Genomic DNA, 11,185 nt, shown 5'->3' with positions numbered 1-11,185 from the left:
TCATGTCTTTTTGGATCAGTCACACTTTGGTACTCATACTGTGAAGTATTCTTTGATTTCATGTGAGTAAATGGTATCACAGGAGGAAGTGCTGACATTTTCTGAGCTTTCAGAATTGTATAGAGCCTTTAATCCCTATCTGTAGCTATTATTATTGACTAGTGTTGAGATTGCTAAAGGTAGTTGGGAGATTTAGGGTGCCCACAGATGTTTAGGGGAGGTGCTCTAACTCATGGTGCATTATACAAAGTGCCATGAGTTAGAGCACTACTACACCCAACAGACATTCACCTGCCAGGTTGCGGGGCTTGCACCTGCTTGCACTTTCAGCACTGCCAGCAGATGGGGACACTCCTGCAGTGAACCAGTGTTGCTGAACCACTCATTTCCTCAGCCCTGCCCCCTCCTCCAAGCTCTGGCTACAGCAAAGCTGAGCTGGTATCTGCCCCTATCAAGAAGCTCAGGCAATGGGTGGGGGAAGGGAGCCTCCCCTGCCTTTTGTGGGTCCCCTCCAGCTACCCTGGATGGGGTACTGGGAGGAGCCAGACTGTGCCCATGGGTAGGGAAGAGGCACTCCCTTCCCCCATCTCCTGCCTAAGCTTCTTGATACCAGCAGCACACACCTGCTGGCTCACAGCTGCTGGATGGGCTTTGCTGTGGCCAGAGCTGGGAGAGTCCCCTTACATCACAGGCCCAGCCCAGCTTTCCCCAGTACCCCAGCTGGGGTAGCTGGGGGCGGTCCCAGGAGGTGAGGGGGCTCCATTCCATCCCACCTGTCCCCAGCTCTAGCCATAGCAAAGCCCTGCCAGCAGCTGTGCTGCTACTGTGAAAAGGCTTGGGTGCGGGGTAGGGGAAGGGAGTCCCACTGCCTTGCAGGCCCCCCGAGGTGCCCCAGCAGGGGTACCTTTCCTACCTCCCTCCCCCACTACACAGGAAGGAGACAATTGCCTCTCCATGATAGTCCCACAAAAGCACATGTGAAAAATAACCCTTGAGGGAACCTGAAGAGAAATTCCCTAACACCTTCAGCTAATAGCTGATTTATCATGTGTTAATTTTTCATGCGATCGACCATTTTAAAAGTGCACTGCAACCATGAACGTGAGTTATGTCATGGCTGTAGTGTACTTTCAGGGACAAGACTGCGTGAAAAATGTATCTTGTGTAAGCTACCTTAGATGCATACCAACCTCAATCCACTAGATGGTCTGGACAAGCTCAATCTGGAGTTGCATGAACACATTGGTTCCAGTGTTTCCTCTTGGCTGCACAGGTGCACCTGGCAGTGTGGCATAAGTGCGCGCCATACAGTTTGCATTTGAAGCCCAGAATCCCTAAACCAATGGGAAACTTCCCTGACAAAGACACTTGCATGTATGCACCTGTGAGATGAACTTGTAGGAAGGGGACATTAGAAAAAGGGAAAACAGGCTGTTTTAGCATGCTAGCTGCATGCAACCTGTAGTGCATAGCTTTTTTTACTCCCTTGACCTGTTGGGACAAACAGAAGGAGGCTTATCATCCACATTCTTTGTCACTGCATTTAAACATCCAGTAAGCAAGACAACTACTGGTATTTGTGACGTGTCAGGACAGTTTTACCAAAGTTACCAGCTTAACGGCTATCAGCCAGATAATGATTTTCAGCCACCATTATCTTGGGCTGGATTTGAATTGGGAAGAAAGATGAAAGGGTTTATTGAATGTTTTAATTCCTTTACACTAGTCAGTCCATTATGAAAAAAATTGCGTCGCTATTATTCTTTATGTGACTTTTGCAGATATCCAGAAAAAAAGCTGGCCCTTCATATTTAAAATGGATTTTCTACAGATTTTTTTTTTTCAAATTTTTGTTTCTAGAAGTTGGAATTCGTTCTTCTGCAGTTAGGCTCCAGCTTTGGTCCTGTTGGTTATGCTATGGTGGTTTTGATCTAGATAAGTGAATCCAATTTAGCTGATTCATCTCTTGTGTTTAATTTTCATGTTAACATAACAAAGTTATATAATGCACAGCAAGGGTCCAGAGCAAGGATTTGGAATTTAACAGGCAGTAGTATGAAAGAACATGAAAAAAGAAAGTCCTTGAAGCTGCATTTTATCTCAGAGGTCTAGGGACCTTTTGAGTTGGTTTAAGTAAAAACCAAAGCTATTGCAATTTAAGAACCTTTGTGTAATCAGGATTAAATTATACATAAGAAACTGGCAGCTCACAAGATAAATTATGTAAACTGGGTAATTTGAAAAGAGAAATGGGACAAGATGCCTGCATAGCCCAAAGAGAGGTTATCTGTTTTGAAGCGAGAAGACCCCATGCCCAAATCAGTGAAGAGAGGCCTCCCAGCTACTTTACTGTCAATAACCACAGCTTTCATCTGAAAAATGCCTGACAGAAAACTAGCCCCATACAAACACTGTTAATAATAGTAACAACTGAAAGAGGATAATGAAACAAAAATCTGTGGCATGTCTGCAATGGGCCTGTCTCACTCAAACAACATAAGAACTAGCATGAACCTCCATCTATAATTAGGTCCACTGCTAACCCCTTCTGCCACCATCCCAAAGTTCAAACATCTTTGATAAATTTCCTCCCTTTCTCTTATCTGTATGCTCTGTTGGACATTCAGCTTCAGCCTGGGATCAGGAACACCATGGGGAGTTGTTCTCATATCACTTCATACAAAACAGAATCCAGGAAGTATTTGAAGTCTTATAAAAAGGTGGGTCCTGGGTTTTTCATCTCGACTCCTATCCCAAGTTAGGCAGAAATGAGAGACATGTTTTTCAACTTTGATCCTAATCTACACGAGACATTTACTGTGGAATAGACTAATTAGCTCTGCAGTAAATATCTCGTGTCAATGCATACGGCCCTATTAGTCTGCAGGAAACTGATTAACTCCGCAGCAGGAGAGTACTTGCAAATAAAAGTACTACCCGGCTGCGGAGTTTTTTTACTTTGCAGCATTGCACGTGTAGACACTGACGGAGTCGGCTGGGACATGAGGGCCTTTCAGTGTGGGGGCTGCCTACCAGCTAGTCCTGCACAGTAGCACTCTTGTGCCTCAGCCAGCCCCTCTGCAGCATGTTGAGCTGGGTCGGAGCAGCCGCAGGCTGGCAGGCTGACCCCCTGCGCCCTCTGCCAGCCAGGGCTGCTCTAACCTGGCTCAATGGGCTGTGGTTCTGGGTGCATATTCAAACAGTGCACCTAAGGGCAATAACCTCCAGTGTGATGTGCAATATGTGCTGAAGTTTATTGCTGCGTGCTAATAGCACATGTACCTGTGCCCAATGCCAATTTGTCTGGGCTCTGCAGGCTCTTTCAGAAATCTACCTAAGCCAAGTGGGAATCACAAATTAATGAATACCTTTATCACCGGAGCTGGTCAAACAATAGAAGAAAACATTCAGCATATAAATCATTCAGTAGCACTGGAGGGTGACATTGGCCAAGGAGCATATTCACAGGGATCTGCTCTTTCATGCACAAACTATATGCATGGCCAAGGGCTTAAGGAGAGGAAAGAGCCAGTTTAAGAAACTGAGAAAATACAGAAAATAATTGCAAGTATAAATGGGTCTAGCCTGAGATTTTGTCACTTTGAATTAACACGGGCAGGCACCTGAACCAGCTGCCTTCCAAGAAGAATTCTTCACTGATTGCCCCAACTATTTCTGCGAGAGGAATGGTGGCAGCTCGTAGCCTCCAGAGGGGGAAGAAAAAACACAGTCGGAGGGAAGCTGGTATTTAAACTTTGTAGAGTGAGAGAGAAAAGGTGTTGTTATGGTAACAAATTGCTTGTATTCTCCAAAGGAAGCACTGGCTCTGTTTAATGGGGGGAAATGCAGGGAAGGCAAAAAGATAATATTTCAAAAAAATTTTAATGAGACATGAATTGCACATTCTCATTCTGTTGGAGTGTGTAATGGTTCAAGAGGGAGGAAGAGTGGCATTTATAACCAGGTCTTGAGTACAGCGTGCATGTGTTCTGTCTGCTGTTACTTCGGCTCTCTGGACTACGCAGAGCCCAGCTTTAGAGACCTGATTCCTTTGCTCATTTTGTTTTCCAAACATGCACTCTTTGTAAAATCGCCAGAGTAGGTGGCACCTTAGGAGCAGCCAGCAGTGGCATCTTCTTTTTTTCCAAGCCCTCGATATGCAGCAAGAGAGGCTGGCTCAGTCCACAGAGCACAATTAGAAAGCCAGACAGTAATCACTGCTGGAGAATTTGACAAAATGGCATGGCTAGTATGGTTCAGTAACACTTCCAAATAGTTCACCCCCGAATCAACTGTTTAAAGAAGAGAACTCAAAAGCGACCTCCCACACGTTAATGGGTAGGGTAGTCCGCAACACCTGAGAGTGCCTGGTTCTCTCTGTGGAAAGGCTCAGGTCAGCACCACAAATGAAGGATGTTTTTTGAGGTCTGGGCAGGCAAAAATCCAGTCCTTGATATTCCCCCCCCTGGTTGGAGGCATAGGAATCTGATGCTGTAAGCACAGGCCTCCAGGCAGCAGAACTGCATGGTCACTTCCCAGATATCAAGGAAACAGTTTCTCCTGTTGCCTTCCCCTACACACTGGGCATTTATTTGGCAGAGGGAAGCAGTGGTTTAGATAAGAAACACAATAATTAGGAACGTGCCAGAAATCAGGTATTAATAGAAGCACCATTAGAGGATTTATGGATAATTTAAGATGCAGCACATTCTTCTAGTGAATGCCTTGTCTGTTTAAAAGCAGTAATTGCCCATTATCTTGCAGCTTCTGATGTGCTTGGCTTGTGCTTGCATGACACATTAAGGTACAGAATATATTTAAAGAACTAACACTACTTTAGAGTACCTGCTCACAGTTTGAAATGCAAGAATCCAATAACACCGAAATGGCAGCTTGGAGGTGAGGGGAAGAAAAAGCACACACAAAGGACCGAATCAATAAACAGGTAAGTGCCCCGTAGCAAGGCGGTGGATGTAGCTATTGTTAACTGCTTAAACTGGAAAAGACAGTTCTGCTTATCTCGAACACTAATAAATTCTGCCTCTCCTATCTGCCGCTTGGTTTTGGCCCCAGAGCATAGATCCTTCTTGCTCATTGATCAAACAGAATATAGTTACCGGTTAAAGGGAAATAAAAGGGCTGTTGCATACTGAGTGAGCTCTGGAGCACACCGCTTGTTTACCTTCAGATAGGTCTTTGGGAATGCTCTAATTTTATTCTTCACAGTATAATAGGCGTTTACTCTTTGCTGCCTATTGCCAGTAAGGAAAAGTCTTTTATTGCTGAATCCAGGAGTGACTACTGGAGGCTGGACAAGATGGCTTCCTGAGGTCCCTTCCAGCCCAAATTTTCTTTGATTCTTTTCTTTTCCCCTTTTCCAGGTGCTGCTGTACAAGCCATCCTGGTTGAATGATAAGACTGTGTTGCCACATGTCAACTGCCATAGTTAATACTCTGAAGATATTCCAGCTTTTGGGGCACAATATTGGAAGAGGTCTAATTTATGTGTCTTTGGTTAATTTGTATTGAGCCAAATGAAATGAGAACTATGTGCGGACTCAGTTTAGTGGACAATGTAATTATTCCTTGTTTTAAGATGACCCCTTTTGGAGGAGGTTGGGCAAAGGAGGTGGTTTCTCAGTTATTCAGATGTTTTCTTGCATGGTTTTCTGCACATCATACTCCACAGCCATAAGGAACTGTACAGCTGTCCTGAAGGACAGTGGATTGCTGATTTGTGAAGACAATGCTCCCAGTCTTTTCAGCACATCACAGTCTCTGGCTTTGGGTGCTACTGTCCCCATGAAAGCCAGAGTGAACACTGATTCAGCTTGGGCAGGTTTGGAAAATGACAACACAGGCATCATCATGCACTCAGGTAAGACTTTAAAAGATGCTTTGTGAGTTTCTGTGCCCAGTTTAAGACACCATGATGAAGTGTGGTTTGCAAAGAGTGCTAAACTCCGACCCTCTGGAAATCAGGGCTGTTTTTAGCATCCTCAAACTAGGGCTTGTGAAAAATCTTGGAAAACCTTAAGCTTATTGACAGTACCTTATTTCTTGCTTGGAAATAAGCATTGCTGGTGAATTATCCCCAGCTCCAGCCAACACCATTCACCCTTCACACTTCCACAGGCAACCTCAAATGTTAATTAATGAAACAACAGTCCTAAAAAGCAGGCTTGCAGCTTGCTTGGATGTTGAGTGGTGAGGAGCAATGGCAGAGCAGCATTCGTTCTACCACAGTGACACCCGAAAGACATAAGCCCTCACATGCTGCTGTTCACTAGGTTGCATTATTGTTTTTCTTGTTAATAAAGGTGCTTCAGGTTTCTGAGGGAATCTCTCCAACCTGTACAGCAGCTGTGACTGTGTCAGACTTCCATTTTCTTGACCTTTAAATCCAGTGGAGCAGAGAAAGGTGTAGCTTATCCATCACAGGAATCAAAGTGGAATTTAGGAAGAATTTACTGAATGGATGTAAGGTAGCACAAATCCCATTTTTTTACAATAAAAAGGCTATAAAATGTTTGAAAAGTTTCGAGTAGCAAAGAAACCCAAGCTTATTGCTGGGCAGCTCAGATGCAGACACACAACAGAGTGCAAAGCTGCAAGGCTTAGGGAAGTGTCAGTTGTGCACAGGTGTGTGAAGTTCTTCACCCATTGGATTTTCATGTTCACCTTCATCCCTCGTCTGTGGAGCCATGTCCCTCTTTCTCTGACCTGGAATCGAAGGGCTGTGCTGTCCCACTGAAGTAGCTTTTATCTTTTTGCTCCTGAAGAGGCCTATGGACATCAAAACTCCATGCAGCAGGCTGCTGCTTCGTTAGCATGTTGGCAGACAGCCCAAAGAAGTCCACCCTCACTATGAGGTCCCTGGTAAGGAGATCGCAGTAGACTGTGGTTACTTTTCTGTCTGCCAGTGCTAAGAGGCTGGGAAGGCAGTCCCAGCAGAGCAATTGTAGTCTTTATTTCCTATCTGCTGAAACAAATCTTTGGTGGTGAAAAGCCTTTCTAGCAGTAAAATGAGAGTCTACATTTTTCAGAGTTCCTACAGCTCCATCCATGTCTGATGAATACATCTCCTCCAGTCATGCTGTCCAGGAACCTTACTCGATTCCTGTCTCCATGGCTTTTAACTGATGGCAATACCCTTTCCTATGTTGATCTTTGTGATTATATGAAGAATTGAATTTGATTTAGACGTAATTGTTCTAATTTGTGCACCCAATTACATATCATTTCTACATCCTGGATTTTGGCTTCCATCCAGCAATTGCAATTAAGGTTTATACAGTGTGTGTGAGATACCAGAGCTGTCAAACATGGGATCAAAGAAAAATGTGAGGACAATTTGGAAGCCCAAACCAATTTAATGAAAATGTCCCTCATAGGGGTTTCAGTTTCAATGTTAATGACATTAATTATTTTGTGTCACACTCTTTTAGAAAGTGATTATTATTTTTTTCTTTTGCAGCGAATTGCATTACTGCTGTTATACCAGCAATGCTGTGAGTCCATGTGGTTCAAACGGTAGCCAAACCCAATTTTAAATTCAAAATGGAAAATCGCTGTCTATTATCCACGTGTTCAGATGAGCAACAATCTTGGCTTTCATCTCTGAGATGTAATATTTTCCTCTCTGACTCAGCAGAGGTGAAAAATATTCCTCAGATTCAGACAGAGCGGAGGTGAAAATTCAGGCGTTCAGAGTTGTGTAGAGCTCTAGATGCGTGTAAGTGAGCTGGACTGAATCAGTGTCAGAGTGAGAGACCGTCAGGAAACTGTGGTCACAGCGACTTGGGAGGTGGCAGTTGGCTCTCACCCTGGACGCTGAAGCAGTGCCCTGCTTACAATGCAGAGGGGTGTCTCTGTGGCTGCTGTCCTTCTGGGTGAGATGAGGGTGCTAATGCAAAAGTCCTGACTGGTTATGGCCATTAAATATTGCAGAGAATTTTTCATGAGCCTTAGCTCCATTGCCTAGACAAATTCCAGTGCAGGTTATTAAAGTCTGCCTCCGTTATTTAGAGTTGGATTTCCAAAAGGGCTGAGCACTCGTAATTTCAGCTGACTCTAATTTCTTCATGTGCAAAATGGGGACAATGATACTGACCTTTGTAAAGCACTTGGGGATCTGCTGATGTAAGAGTGCAGGCCTAATTAGTTATTAATAAGAGCTTTAGCTCCTTAGCACCTTTGAAAATCAAGCCTTCCTTGGACAGGGTTTTTCTTGCTTCCTTCCCCAAAGGTGAGGAATAGGAGAACAGTGTGGTGGGAGCATTCAAGAGGGAGCTGCATTCCAGTACTTTATGAACTGACCCATATGCATCCTTGATCTGCATCCCCAGAGGCACACTTTCCTTTCTTGCAGTAGACTTTCCCTTTCTAGTGTCCCTATGCTGAAGTCTTTGCTGCTGGGTGCCAGTGCAGATACAGGGAAATCAACTAGCTCTTATTTTAAATTGTAAATGGATTGGCAGACATTAAGAGCAGGGAGTGTTATTTGATCATCTTATCTGACATTCTGTAAGACGTTGGCCAGAGAATTGAAGCCAGTTACTCCCACATTGATCCCAGGAGTTTGGGTTTGGCTGATGCATAGCATCCATAAAGGCATCCAGTCTTGACATCCAGAAGACATCGAGCTGCGCAGAATCCACCACTTCCCCTGGAAGTGTGTCCCAGTGCTTAACCACTCTTATGCAAACAAAGAATTGGCCACTATTTCTAAAGGGATTTTTGTCTGTCCTCTGGACCTCCTGAAGCCTTTCTTGTATAAGCCGATCTTTATTGCCTTTTTTTCCTAAGGAGCGGCTGATACAATGGAGTGAAAGACCTTATTGTGATGCTCTCAATGATGAGCCTTTAAATTTTCTCCTTGGAAGGATATTTCCCTCTCCCTCAGATCATTTTTGAACCTCTTGTTTCTTCACAAAGGAGCCTTTCTTTATGGAGCATCCACTCTCTTTCACTTTCCCTTTTCTCCTGGTGGCATTCCAGAAAGCCATAGATGACAATGTTGATAAAGGCTTTTCTCAGTCTCTTCCAATGAGCACAGGGACATGCTCTGGAGCATCACTTCCTTAAATTGCTATTCAGCAGCCTTCAAGAGCTTGGGAAATTCAGCTTGTGAAGGAGAAGTCAGTCCATGATACATGGATGAACCTGCAACTTTCCTGTTGAGAAACCTCATCAGCGTTCCCCACCATTTGCCATTTATTTCTGATCATTTAATTACAGTCACTCTGGTTTCCTATTGTGCCCAGAAGTGACAGTGACATGGCAATCACTGGCAATAATCTCCTGAGTTGCCTTGCTATGAACACACTCTCTGAGTTGCTGTTGTTATCAGATAAATCGGTTTTGATGTATACAACTAGAAATATATATATAGTTTTAAATTGACCCCTTCAAGTTAATTCTGAGCCCCTGCTGCTCTTGAGGCAGGTGGCATCCTTGATTAACTTCTTAATGAATTGCCTGGGTATGGATGTTTCTTGTAGTTTTCTCCAAATTGCAGCAAGTGGAAAGAGCCCTGAACAGTGCTCAGCTGAGGAACAGATAACTCTGAAACCCTATGGGATGCAATTGCAGCCATGCAGCCCTCCAGAGCATGGACAGATATTCTAACAGAAAAAACCAGGAAGGAAGAATTTAAATGCACGCAGACACTGAACTCAGCTTCTAAATGCGTATGGAAGCTTATTGCTAATTATCCCATGGCTGAAACTTGCATGATTTTTTAAGCCACCATTATGGCTGAATTTATACTCTCATCTGTGGTTAAGGAATAAGTTGCATCAACTCCTTTGTGAGCTCCTGAGGTATCCTCTTTCATATCTTTTCTATTCCTTGATCAGGTTCTCTATAAAATAACTTGGCAACAAGAACACTGTCTTTTTCAAGGTCAATGACAAGCAGCTGAAGGTCATGCAGTCTGCATTTGCTTTCAGCGAAAAGGTCTCATAGACAATGGACTTTATTTATTTCTCGTAACATTGAAGCCCAGTGCATAGGTACTGGAAATACAGCTTTCAGCCATTAGCAGATCTGACTAGCTGAATATCTGTCCAGAAAACTCTTAAACCATTCTCATTTGAACTCCGTGATATGCCAGGGCCATTACTCTTTACCTGTCAGATGAGTAAGATGGCCAGGAAGGTAATTTGGGCTGTTTTCACACAAGGGGATAATTAAGGCCAAGCATTATATTGAGAAAACAATCCCTTTGGCCTCATTTGGCTGAGATTTCCGTGTTTGTTCTGTTTACTGAATACTTATGAAAAAACATAATGAGCCAATCATATCTAGTCTTGAATGTGAGCCCACAGCAACTAGAAGCCAAATCTAAATAGTGAAGGCAGGTTTTGTTTGGAATACCTTACTTCAGCCCAACCAGGAGAAAATCCTATGTCCAAAAGACACCAGTAGCCTCAAAGTCTTACAAGTAAAAGATACAAGTGTCTGTGGAGGTGAAGTGAAATCTGGTGAGGTTGAGGAGAAAAATTGATACTGAGCTAAGGAGGAAGGCAGAGTGCTGTTAGGAGAAGCAGTCTGAGCATCCAGGCATTTTACAGAGGACTTTCAAAGGAAATCTCAACTTGCTACATGTTAAAGCTTCTTCTAAGCTTGTGTCTCCCTCACTGTGCTTCCCCTCCTGGATCTAGATAGTGCTGAGGTGCTGTGTTCCCTCCTACTATCACTTTATCATCTGGAACCTTTACAAATTTATTTCCTCTTTTAACTGTGCTGGGAAGGAGCATATAAACCAAGCAGCACACAACAAAGCCTATGCACCTGGACACTTTTAATGGCCTTCTTGAGCCGGCATCTGTGCCTGTTTTCAGTCTGTAGGTGTTATACTCCTCCATGGGGCTGGCTGTGTCTGCAGATGAGTAGACAAAATTAATACAAGCATATGCTGAGCTAATTTGGAGCACCAGGTGAGGATCACACTGTATCTCAGGACACAGGAGGGAGAAGCTGCCCTCAGGACTCTTCACTAGGCCTGCGCGAAGTGGCTAGTATTCGCTTCAGATTTGGCTGATTCAGGGGACAGTGATTCAATTTGGTGATTCAAATCACTGTCCTGAATTGATTCGGCCAAATCTGATTTGGAGATTCAGCCACCACCAAATCGACCGAATCTCCGAATTGGCCCTATCTCCTGCCCACTCTCAATGGA

At 43.9% G+C, this 11,185-nt stretch overlaps 1 long non-coding RNA gene across 1 annotated transcript; it reads left to right on the top strand.

The window, feature by feature from the left end:
• The first annotated feature begins 4,110 nt into the window (after nt 1-4,110).
• LOC109314206 lies at nt 4,111-6,337 on the top strand. The gene is made up of 2 exons (XR_002102244.1): nt 4,111-4,945; nt 5,382-6,337. It is a non-coding gene; the product is annotated as an uncharacterized LOC109314206 (long non-coding RNA).
• Nucleotides 6,338-11,185: the final 4,848 nt, after the last annotated feature.

This window comes from Crocodylus porosus, unplaced genomic scaffold (assembly GCF_001723895.1).
Source record: "Crocodylus porosus isolate Cpor-Errol unplaced genomic scaffold, CroPor_comp1, whole genome shotgun sequence".
NCBI lineage: Eukaryota > Metazoa > Chordata > Crocodylia > Crocodylidae > Crocodylus > Crocodylus porosus.
The sequence above is the reverse complement of the archived record's forward strand: the minus strand, read 5'-3'. Positions and strand labels throughout refer to the sequence as shown.